Genomic DNA, 12,355 nt, shown 5'->3' on the forward strand with positions numbered 1-12,355 from the left:
GATCTCTTGACCTCGTGATCCACCCGCCTCGGCCTCCCAAAGTGCTGGGATTACAGGCTTGAGCCACCGCGCCTGGCCGTTAAAAAGGGTTTCTGCATTGCAGCATAGCTTGGCACTTCTGGGGCTGTGGGTTCCCCAAACCGTGAGGTTTCTGTGTTTATTTGCCCAATTAGAGAGGGGGCCTGGCCAGGAAGACCTTGGCAGGAGGGATCCCGGAAAAGTGGGTCTTGGGAACTTGCCCTGAGCTTCCCCAGGGTGGGGGTGAATGCCCTCCCAGCCATGGAAGAAAGGGAGTCCAATTAGGAGGGCCACCCCAGACAGTCAGGGGGACCTGGGCCCCAGGGGCTGGCCACCTAGCCCTGGCTGTCCAAACTCCAGCCCCCCTTCCCCACAGAAGGAGGTTCCCTTAGAGACGGCAGGGTCTGGAGGGGACTCTTGGGAAGGTTCAGAGAGAGGAGGGTCCCCCAGGCCCAGGGGAGGGAAACCAGCCCGGGCCCCTTTAAGAATCTGCGTTGCCAGCAGAGCACAAAGGCAGGGCAGGCCCTTGGGTAAACATCTGAGGGCCTGTAGTAACAACTCCCAGCTGTGTGGGGCGCTGGGGGCGGGGTCCTAGCCGGTCCTGGCTCAGCTGAGGTCAGCTGGGTGGGGACCGACCAAGCACAGATGCAGGGGGCGGGCAGCGGCTGAAAGGGGAGAGCCACTTGGGCCTAGAAGCTTCTCCTTCCTTTAGGGCCTTCTCCAAAATCGTCCTGGGCAAGCTCTGGCCAATCCTCACAGTCAGGCAGTGAGGATAAGGGAAGCAAGAGGCTTCCTCTCTGGGAAGAGGAGGGGGCGTTGGTGCAGTTTCCTTTGCCATCCCCAATCGCCCAGGGCTCTTTCGTCTCTCCATGGAGCAGAGGTGGGGTCTGCTGTGTCCCGTCACCCACAGCCCTGCCCTGTTACCCTGCAATGCCGGCCTCCGGCTCCATAACTTTGACCCCCACCTTCTCCTGCCTAGAAGTTTTCCTGCAGACTCCTGGCTGGTGTCCCCGTCCCCCAGCCCCCTCCAGGCCAGCCCTGTGGAGTCACCATAGCTATTGTTCTAAAGTACCTCATGTGTTGTCAAAATCTCACTTTAAAGCTTTGGGCAAAAAAATGAATAGATAAAGTACCTCATGGAGACATGTGCCTCTGCTTAAACCCAGCTGATGATTCTCTGTTAGAGACAGAGATATATTAGTTTCGATGCTTTGGGCTACAAGCCACGAATCTGAGAAATGCTTACCCTTTGGAGGGGGTGTTTTGACTCATATTAACTAAAGTGCACCAGCTGGGTGGACTTCATGCCAGTTGAGCCCGGCGGTTCAACCATGTCCAGAGGACCAGATTCGGGTCTTCCTCTCTTGTGCCTTCTGTAGCAGTAACTCATTCTCATACTAGTTTCCCTCATGGTGGCAAAGTGGCTGCAGTGGCTCCAGGCTCTACACCACAACATTCAAAAGGCAGGAGTGGCATGAGCCTGTAGTCCCAACTACTGGAGAGGTGGAGACAGGAGGATTGTGTGAACCCAGGAGTTTGGGGTTGTGAGCTACGATCACACCACTGCACTCCAGCCAGGGTGACAGCGTGAGACCCCGAAAAGATAAAAGGCAGGAGTGAGCCCCTTTTCCAGAACTTCCGCTGTGCTCATCTATTTATATATAACAAATTACCGCAAAACTTAGAGGCTAAAAAGGATCTTTTTTTTTTTTTTTTTAATATGGGGCCATGATGGCCAGGCTGGTCTTGAACTCCTGACCTCAGGTGATCCACCGACCTCAGCCTCCCAAAGTGCTAGGATTACAGGCGTGAGCCACCGTGCCCGGCCAGGATCTTTTATTTTGCCCATAGTCTGCAATTTGGGCAGGGCTTAGCAAGGGTGGCTCATCTCTGTTCCACGTGGCATCAGCTGGGGCAGCTCACCTGGGAACTGGAGGATCCATTTCAAGATGGCTTACCTACGTGGCTGAAAAACAGTGCTGGCTGTCAGCTGGGAACTCAACCAGGGCTTTGAAATGGGGGCCTCTGCCAGGCACAGTTGCTCATGCCTATAATCCTAGCACTTTGGGAGGCCGAAGCAGGTGGATCACCTGAGGTCAGGAGCTCAATACCAGCCTGACAAACATGGAGATACCCTGTCTCTACTAAAAATACACACACACACAAAATTAGCCAGACGTGGTGGTGCATGTCTGTAATCCCAGCTACTCAGGGGGATGAGGCAGGAGAATTGCTTGAACCTGGGAGGTGGAGGTTGTGGTGAGCTGAGATCCCGCCATCGCACTCCAGCCTGGACAACAAGAGTGAAACTTCATCTTAAAAAAAAAAACAAAAAACAGAAATGGGGGCCTTGGCTTCCTTCATAGAAGGCTGCATAAGCTTCCTCACAGCAGGGTAACTGTGTCAGAGAGCAAGTCAGATGCACATGGCATTTTACAACCTGGCCTTGGAAGCCACACAGCACTGCTTGTCATGGACCGGTGGTTAAGGTGATCACAAAGCCCTGCCTGGATTCAAGGGGCAGGGCTGCATACCCCAATGCTCTTGGGAGGAGCGTCAAGGTCACGTTGAGTGTGTGTGGCGTGGGAGCTGCTGTGTCCATCTCGGAAAACGCCTTCTGCCACAGTCCCCAGCAGATGTCTCCCCTATTCTCACCAAGCCTCTTTGGGCCATTTGTCCAGCACTAGACCCATAACCAAGGCCAGCAGATAGGACTTGTGTCACTGATGGAGCTGGGGTAGATTCAGCTCTCCACAGAGTGTCTAGGGGAGGTGTGGATTCTAAACAAAACCAGCAGAGTCCCCCAGAGAAGGGAGAGGAGCCGATCTCCTTTCCCCTGTGAGAGCCCTGAGGCAGACACGGACCCTCTGCAGCCGGCCTTCTCACCGCTCGCTGTGTCGCCAGGGCCGTGCTAGGTGCTTACTATTCCTTCACCCAGTTCTCACCACAGCTCAGTGAGACTGGAATGATTTTTCTTTCCACTTTATAGAAACTTGGGTTTGTAACTTGCCCAAGGTCACAGGCCAGAGAACAATGGAGACAAAGTTAGAGGTCAGATCTATATGACTCTGAGCCTACGCTGCTAACCACTTCAGAGCCAAGTTCCACACTTCCGGTCTGTGGCTGAAGAAAGCAACTTGAACGTGGAAGCGTGTACTCTGGTTGTACTGGCAGCCTTTCTGTGACCATGAGGTGATCCAATCTGAGAAAGAAGCAGATGGCCAGAGGAGGGCAGGGCCTTGTACAGTGTCCACATTTCCCTCCCCGAAGTGAGCAAGGAAACCTACTTCACCGTCTAGGTCTGTGTGAGTTTGGTACATAGTTACAGTTGAGAGCATCTTAAGCAAGAGCGTCGCATCCCTACCTAGTGGACGCAGCGTGTATTCATACGCAACCAGAACAGGCGTGATCTGATTCCATGTGACAGACATTGATTTTGTGTGTGTGTGTCGGGGGGTGGTGGCTTTGTTTCTGAGACAGGGTCTCTGTCATCAAGGCAGGAGTACAGTGACAAGATCATAGCTCACTGCAGCCTTGACTTCCCAGGCTCAAGCAATCCTCCCAACTCAGCCTCCTGAGTACCTGGGACTACAGGGGCATGTCACCATGCCCAGCTAATTTTTTTATTTTTTGTAGAGAAAGAGTCTCATTATGCTGCCCAGGCAGGTGGAAAACCCTGGGCTGAGGCAATCCTCCCACCTCGGCCTCTCAAAGTGCCAGGATTACAGGCGTGAGTTCTATTTTTCTCTAGTAAGTATTTCTTTTATAACCATTAAGAGTCGTGAACTGCTGTTTAAAAGACACTTCTTTTGTTTTGTTCCGAGACAGGGTTTCTGTCGCCCAAGCTGGAGTGAAGTAGTGTAATCTTAGCTCACTGCAGCCTCAACCTTTCAGGCTCAAGTGATCCTCCCACCTGTCTCTATAAAAAAGTTTTTTTAAAAAATTCATACTTGGAGAGAAAATAAATGAGGACAAGCATAGCTATTCATCTAGAATTTTTAGGTGTTTATGTTATAAAACATGTTCTCTGCCTCTGAATATGGCAAGGTTCATGAAGTTTTATTTATTTATTATGTTGCTTTTTGTTTTTTAGAGACAGGGCTCTACTCTGTTGCCCTGGCTGGAGCGTGGTAGCATGATCATAGCTCACTGCAGCCTTGAACACCTGGGCTCAAGTGATCCTCCTGCCCCAACTTCCCAGTAGCTGGGACTGCACGTGCCATGGCGCCTGGCTAGTTGTGTGTGTGTGTGTTTGGTTTTTTTTGGTAGAAATGGGGTCTTGCTGTGTTGCCCAAGCTAGTCTCAAACTCCTGACCTCAAGCGATCCTCTGGCCTCAGCTTCTCAAAGTGCTGGGATCACAGGCATGTGCTGCCATGCCCAGCCATTCACTTTCCCTTCTCCTGAGTAGCTGGGACTACAGGTGCACACCGCCACATCCAGATGTTTGTATTCTCTGTAGAGATGGGGTTTCATGATGTGTCCCAGGCTGGTCTTGAACTCCTGGCCTCAGGCGATCTGCCTGCCTCGGCCTCCCAAAGTGTCGGGATTACAGGCGTGAGCCACTATGCCCGGCCCAGTCACTTGTTTTCAAAACCCAAATGCCACCCCCATGTTGCAGCTGAGTCCTCTAAGATGTGGCTTTGGTGGAAGATGGGAAGAAGGGCCTGGGCCACCCTGCCTCCCCGGCCTGGTGCTCAGAGCCTCTTCAGGCCTCCCACAGCCCAGAGGAGGCAATCTGCTTGGCACCAGGCGGCCGCTGCTTCCCTGGGTTGTTGGCAGAAATTGTCAATAGACGGCCTGTGCAGGACCTGTGTGGGGCACTGCCTTTATGTTATCAGCACGTTTCATGGCCGTGAACTCAGCCTTGTTACTGCAAAAGCCTGCGGCCGGAGACACAGCCACTCCTGTTTTCTTTGCCCAAGGTTAACTTTTCTTTAATTTTTATTTTTTTTCTACCCAAGGTTAACTTTTACAAGTGCGATTTCCTCCCACGCACCCAGCCCTATCCTGCGGTGCTGACACATAAAGCTTTGCTGAGCACGGTCAAGAAAGCCTCCAGGAATAACAGCGTCCTGAGAGCGTCTCTGGGACAGGTGTGCCCAGCAGCCCAGCCTCCTGCCTCCCCTCCCCAGTCCGCCCACCCTCCCCAGTGTGTGGGTGCTCAGGGCCTGTCCCCTGCACACTTCCTTCAGAACCGGCCGCTTGGAGCCGAGTCCAAAGCTGGTCTCAGAAGGGTGGCAGCCCATCTTTACCTGTCCATGAGAAATGGGTAAACTGAGGAAAAGTTTATCACGGCCTTTTTTTCAGAAAATGAAATTTCTTCAGTGGGTGGAAACGCCCTGTGTTCTGATACTGCGTGTCTCTCTCTCCCTGGTTTGCAAATAAAACTCCAACTCAACAGACATAAGCAAGACAAATTTCCTATTTTATTTTTTGGAGATGGAGTCTTGCTCTGTCACCCAGACTGGAGTGCAGTGGTGCAATCTCAGCTCACTGCAACCTCTGCTTCTCAGGTTCAAGCAATTCTCCTCCCTCAGCCTCCCAAGAAGCTGGGATTACAGCTGCGTGCCACCACGCCCAGGTAATTTTTGTATTCTTGGTAGAGACAGGGTTTCACCATGGTGGCCAGGCTGCGAGCAGCTCCTTCTCCTTCTCCTTGTCCTTCTCCTCTGTGCTCTGTGGCCAAGAGGGCTCGACCATGTAAGACAAACTTGAACACGGGGAAGGGCTGCCGCCCACTGGGGAGGGGACAGGGTCCGAATGCCCCGAGCCCAGGGCAAGAGGGGAAGGAGGAAGGCAGACCCCGGGCTGGGAGCGCCCTCCACTGCTTCACTCGTTGTTTCTTTTTGGTTTTTGAGCCAGAGCCTTACTCTGTCACCCAGGCTGCCAGGCTGGAGTACCATGGCACAGTCTCGGCTCACTGCAACCTCTGCCTCCCAGGTTCAAGCAATTTTCATGCTCAACCTCCTGAGTAGCTGAGATTACACACAGGCACCACCACGCCCAGCTAATATTTTGCATTTTAGTAGAGACGGGGTTTCACCATGTTGCCCAGGCTGGTCTGGAACTCCTGAGCTCAGGTGATCCACCCGCCTCGGCCTCCCAAAGTGCTGGAATTACAGATGTGAGCCACCGCGCCGGCCAAGACAGATGTTTTTAACATCTCACCCAACAGGGAGCCCGGAATTAAGTGTGTCCGTTTGCGACTTGGCGTGGCGGCCCGGCCTTGGAGAGGTGACGGCCTTTCCCTTGCCCACTGCCTGCCGCAAGAACCCACGTTGTGAGACATCTGTTATCACAACACGGCGGCAGGGAAAACCTTCCCGTCTTTTCTGTCCTTTAGTTTTATTTGGGTTGGTTCTTCAGGACAGGATTGAGATTGTCAATCAAATCTAGAAATTGCTCAAGATGTTGATAACTTAGAAACCTAGTAACTTTTCCCTAAGACACTCACGCTGATATAGATAAATACAAACTGATGGCAAGAAATTAAAAGTTTGGCCAGGCATGGTGGTTCATGCCTGTAATCTCAGCACTTTAGGAGGCTGCCACAGGTGGATCGCTTGAGGTCAGGAGTTTGAGACCAGCCTGGCCAACATGGTGAAACCCCATCTCTACTAAAAATACAAAAAATTAGCCAGATGTGGTGGCACATGCCTATAATTCCAGCTACTTGGGAGGCTGAGGCAGGAGAATCTCTTGAACCCAGGAGCTGGAAGTTGCAGTGGGCCGAGATCCTACCACTGCACTTCAGCCTGGGCAACAGAGCAAGACTCCATACTCCTCCCCCCCCAAAAAAAAGTTTAACCAAACTATGCAGAGACTGTGTTTTCTATATAAATAGAACTGCTTTTGCAAAAAAAAAAAAAAAATTGCCAGATGGGATTTTGGCAAATTGGGATGTGTGATTGGGACGATCTGACCTAAAACAGAAGACTGGTAGAGTGAATGCCCAGCGCCCCAAGTCAGGACAGCAGTCACCTTAGAGCAGGGCTAGTGACTGGGAGGGACTCGAGGGACTGGTGTCTGGGGACTGGTGACATTTGATTTCTCGTTCTGTACGGTCGTCACCAGGGCATGACCGCGGTACAGAGATGCACCAAGCTCTACCTTCAACATCTGTGCACTGAATAAAAACATGGCTCTGGGTATCTGCGGAGGCCAGGGGGCACCTGAAGCTCACCCTGAGGGGTGGTCAGAGATTGGCAGTCTTCCCTCAAGCAGCTGATGCCAGTACAAGGATGGGTGCAAAGCCCGTGGAGCCACCGTGGAGGGGGAGGGGTCACAAAGTTATCACACCTATCAAGATACGCGGCAAAAGGAAATCAGCAGAGGGTTGAGGTCTGAGCTCCAAAGCCACGAGGCCACTACTCTGATTTGAGGGTGAGCCGTTTGTCTCTTGTGAAGTTCTACACACAGGAAGGCAAGGGGCATGGGGTGCCCAGGCTGGTGGGCAGCCCTCCAGAGCAGTGCGGGGAGGCCAAGTGTCTGCCCACGCGGATGAGAACGGCTTTGCTGTGTGTCCTGTTCTGGACTTGGGCTGGCCCTGGAATGCTCCTTGAAGTTCACCTGCCTTTTAGAGGTTTTTGCACCTTCTTGGGACTTGCCACCATGATGCCAACCTTCAGAGGGTGCCTGAGGGCAGCAGAGGCCCTCAAGATGTCAGGACTGCCCCTTCCTTATGCCCCATGCCTCCCCATCAAACACTCCATGATCACAGAGAGCAAAGCGATCGCAGTATCTCATGATGTCTGTGAGGATGGAGAAGCTGAGGGAAAGCTGGGTCATAGGGCCTGCAAAGCAGCCGGCCCAGCCCTTGCTGTGGAGGGCAGCCCTCGCCAGCTCTCAGCCTGGTTCTTTCTCCCGAGCAGGACCAGGTCTCAGGAAAACATCAGATTTCAGCAGCACTGGGAGGACAACACAGACCTGGCTTCATGTCTTCCAGGCCGCCTGCTTTTTTTTTTTTTTTTTTGAGACAGGTTTTGGCTCTGTTGCCCAGGCTGGAGTGCAGTGGCATGATCTCAGCTCACTGCAGACTCAACCTCCCAGGTTCAAGTGATCCTCCCACCTCAGCCTCCCAAGTAGTTGGGAATACAGGCCAGCACCACACCCAGCTAATTTTTAAAATGTTTTGTAGAGATAAAGGTCTCGATGTGTTGCCCAGGCTGGTCTTGAACCCCTGGGCTGAAGCAATCCTCCCTCAGCCTCCCAAAGTGCTAGGATTACAGGCGTCTAATGAAGGCTTTTAATGAAGGCATTGTTTTTAAAATACTCAGCAGAACACCCCTACTTCCTCCTTCCCAGATCTTCTTTGCATCAAGCCCACAACAGCTGCCTCAGAGTCTTCACACTCCTGCCACCAGCGTCCCGGAAACATCACCCATCTTAGCCAATGTGTGTGACTCCTGTCCTTTCTTCACGTGCTCTTAAGGTGGCTTCATTTAATTTCATTTACTCTTTTGCCAGCAAAGCTCTGCCTTCTCCAGCCCATGCGTGAGAAGCTCTTCTCGCCTCCTCTGGCCCCTCCCTCACCCACAACTCCCACTCAGATGCCCAGCACTCAACCAGCAGACCTCATAGCTCTGAGGGCTGGGGTGGGCGCCAAGTGGCAAAACATACTCCCGTGTTGAGGGCGTTCCTGTCCAAGAGGAGAGGATGGCGATGCGGGAGCTGGTGGCACTGCCATTGCCGCTGCTCTGCTCCGCCTTATTTCTTACTGGCTAGATCACAGCGGATGTGCGTGGTTCGTGTGAGTCCTGGCTCAGAGAGGAGGTGGATAAGAGATCATTGGCAGAAAGCATGCAGGGATATCAGGGAAAGGAGAGGCCAGCTGCAGATGGTGGGGTGTGAGCAGGTGGCGTGGACACACTCTCATCCTCCACAGGCACAGGGCTTCTGGAGTGCATCTTCCTGGGAGCCAGTGGGCTGAGCCTTTGCCCAGTTTCTCCTGTTCACAGCGTCCTGACAAAGCCGCGGAACGGTCCCTGTCTGTCCTGACACTCTGAGCTGCACAGAGATAGAAGTAGGAGGCCCGGCCCCCGGCTCCTCTCTCGAGGATTCCAGGGTCGCCTGAGTCTGCCTTCCCCTCCCCACCTACTTCCAGCACACGCCCTGCACCGTGAGCCTCTTCTCACCAGGTCATGCCCGAGAACCACACGTGCTTCCCCTTGGCCTCAGGCAAGTCCTCCCTGCCACCTGGAAGGTTTCTTTTCCCTGAATTCTCTAAACTTAACCCAGCTTTCAAGCCTCAGATTCACATTTCTTTTTCCCTTCCTTTAAAAAAATAGTTATATGAAGATAGAATTCACCCATTTAAAGCAGACAGTTCCGTGGTTTTCATTATTTTATTTTATTTTTTGAGATGGAGTCTCACTCTGTCACCCAGGTTGGAGTGCAGTGGCGCAATCTTGACTCACTACAACCTCCCCTGAGGTTCAAGCGATTCTCCTGCCTCAGCCTCCCAAGTAGCTGGGATTACAGGCACATACCACCACACCCGGCTAATTTTTATATTTTTAGTAGAGACGGGGTTTCACCATGTTGGCCAGGCTGGTCTCAAACTCCTGACCTCAGGTGATCCCCCCACCTCGGCCTCCTGGGATTGCAGGTGTGAGCCACCACCACACCCGGCCTACTACTATGTTTTTTGTTTGTTTGTGTTTTTTTTTTTTTTTTTTTTTTTTTAGTAGAGACGGGGTTTCACCATATTGGCCAGGCTGGTCTTGAACTTCTGACCTCAGGTGGTCCACCCACCTCGGCCTCCCAAAGTGCTAGGATTACAGGCGTGAGCCACTGCACCCGGCCCGGCCCGGCCTGGCCTGGCCTACTACTACCAATTATTACCTATTAAACACCTACGATGTGCCAGGCTCCAAATTGCTTATGGCAGCAGATCAAATTCTCAACCACTTATGAGTGTGGCAGGTGTTTTTATTCCCACTTTACGCAGAAGGGAGCTCAGCTCCAGAAGAGAAAAGAGATTGGCTGAGGTCATGGTGGAAATGGGCCTTAAACCCAGGTCTGTCCCGCAGCAAAGGCCTCCTGCAGTGTTGACCTCATGTTTGACACTGAACCCTTTTTAAACTAAGTTTTCCATATTTTGGGGTCTCCCCAAAACTATAGGCTTCTTCAGGAGCAAGGGCTGGATCTCACAGATTGCAGCCTTAGACCCAAGATATCAGGGGGCATTTTCCCAGTCATATGTGTGGAGTTCCTGTTAGCTTGCAGCCTGGGGGATCTCTGCTTATCGTCTCCTCAGCATCCCTTAAGCTGCCTCCTCCTGGCTGCAGGATGGGCACATGGCTCAGGCCTGGCCAATCAAAGTCCTCAATCCTGCTGGCCTCAGGGATTGGCTTAAGGATGGGCACAGGATCCAAGCCTGGCCAATCAGAGCCTTCCTCAGGTATTTTCCATGGCAACGGCTGAGGACACCTGCTTACTCTTTGGGGCTGGGAGCTATAAGGGCCACCAAGCCTGGAGCTGCCACTGCCAACCGCATTCTGCCTCCCAGGGAGAGAGCTACGTTGGAATGCTGTGCAGACATTCCAAGTGGAATTGCAGGAAAACGCTTAATGACATGTGAAGATGTCCATGATAACTTCCTGGGTTAAAAAAAGGCAACAAATCAGCACGTGCAATATCATTTGCTATGTATGTGATCATCATATGCAAAGACAAAGAATGAGTGATATGGGCCAAAATACTAAGAGGAATGCTCTGTATGAATATCAGTTGTATTTTTTTCTTTTGGTTTATCTGAACTTCCTAAACTCCGTGTACATTCTGTATTTTTCAGACGTGTTTGTCATTATCCCATTTCTTTTTAGCCAGAGCTTCTGCAATCTTCCCTGAGAAGTCACCTGCCTCTTGGTGAGTGTCTAGGCTCAGCCTGAGCCGTCTCCTTGGCCTTTTTAGTGCACGCACTTTCCCAACAACCCCATTGCTTGCTCTCTCTCTCTCTCTCTCTCTCTCTCTCTTTCTTTCTTTCTTTTTTTTTTTTTTTTTTTTTTTTTTTTTTTTTTCGAAATAGCTTTTTTTTTTTTTTTTTTTTTTTGAGATGGATTCTTGCCCTGTTGCCCAGGCTGGAGTACAGTGGTGTGATCTCAGCTCACTACAACCTCCTAGGGTCAAGCAATTCTCCTGTCTCAGCCTCCCGAGTAGCTGGGATTTTACAGGCACATGCCACCATGCCTGGCTAATTTTTGTATTTTTAGTAGAGACAGGGTTTCGACATGTTGGCCAGGCTGGTCTCAAACCCCTGACCTCAGGTGATCCGCCCCCCTCGGCCTCCCAAAGTGCTGGGATTACAGACATAAGCCACCAGACCTGGCCCCAACAACCCCACTTCTCCTGGGGTCCCAGGCCAGCCCCACTCTCAACTGCTCACCCAGCCCCCTCACAGCCACCAGGACCTGTAGGCCCTGGTGTGGCCGGAGCCCTGCCATCCCTGAGCCAAGCCTCCATCCCCGCCCTACACAGCTCATCCTGCTGGGTGTTGAGTTTCATTCTCGGTCGCAGGAAACCTGCAAAAAAATATTTTCTTTGGCAGCTAGTATGAGGGTGGTAGCCCCAAACATCTCTCCCAGGCAAGTCCACGCCTGGAGTGGCCACTGCCCTCCACAGCTGCCCAGGAGACACAGTGGACAGGGACAGAATTCTGAACCCATCTGCCTTAAATAGGGTTCCTTCCCCGCCCCGCCATCAAGGCCAGAGAGATCACTGCCTGAGGGATGGGACCCCACAGGAGCCTTCTGGCCAACACAACCTCTCCCAAGCTGATAGGCACCTGGCCGTCACAGCAAGGGGTGTGGCAGCCCCTCCAGAAGCCCAGCCCCTGACTGCCTTCTATTGCTGAAAGCTTCTGAGGGTAGAAGGTCTCAAAGGAGGGCAGTCAAGGGCCCTGCCATGATTCTTTTCACAGGGACACTGCCCTCCCTTCATTTGAACATTGCTCTCCCATCTAGAGCAGCCCTGTCCTTCAGACTCCCAGGCCCTGACCACCCAGTTGGAGTCAGTGACCACAATTGGCTCCTGTTGGCTCAGTTGGGTCCTTACTTCCAAGAATGGGACCCTGGAGAAGAATGAATGAGGGCCAGGCGCGGTGGCTCAAGCCTGTAATCCCAGCACTTTGGGAGGCCGAGGCAGGTGGATCGCCAGGTCAAGAGATCAAGACCATCCTGGTCAACATGGTGAAACCCTGTCTCTACTAAGAATACAAAACATTAGCTGGGCATGGTGGCACGTGCCTGTAATCCCAGCTACTCAGGAGGCTGAGGCAAGAGAATTGCCTGAACCCAGGAGGCGGAGGTTGCGGTGAGCCGAGATCGCGCCATTGCA

At 52.4% G+C, this 12,355-nt stretch overlaps 1 long non-coding RNA gene across 1 annotated transcript; it reads right to left on the minus strand.

Annotated features, from left to right (window-relative positions):
* Positions 1 to 9,931: 9,931 nt before the first annotated feature.
* LOC119470586 lies at positions 9,932 to 12,074 on the minus strand. Its single transcript, XR_005199511.1, has 2 exons — positions 11,406 to 12,074; positions 9,932 to 10,620 (listed from the first exon to the last, which is right to left on the minus strand). It is a non-coding gene; the product is annotated as an uncharacterized LOC119470586 (long non-coding RNA).
* Positions 12,075 to 12,355: the final 281 nt, after the last annotated feature.

The sequence above is a fragment of the Cebus imitator genome, unplaced genomic scaffold, assembly GCF_001604975.1.
Source record: "Cebus imitator isolate Cc_AM_T3 unplaced genomic scaffold, Cebus_imitator-1.0 Scaffold36, whole genome shotgun sequence".
NCBI lineage: Eukaryota > Metazoa > Chordata > Mammalia > Primates > Cebidae > Cebus > Cebus imitator.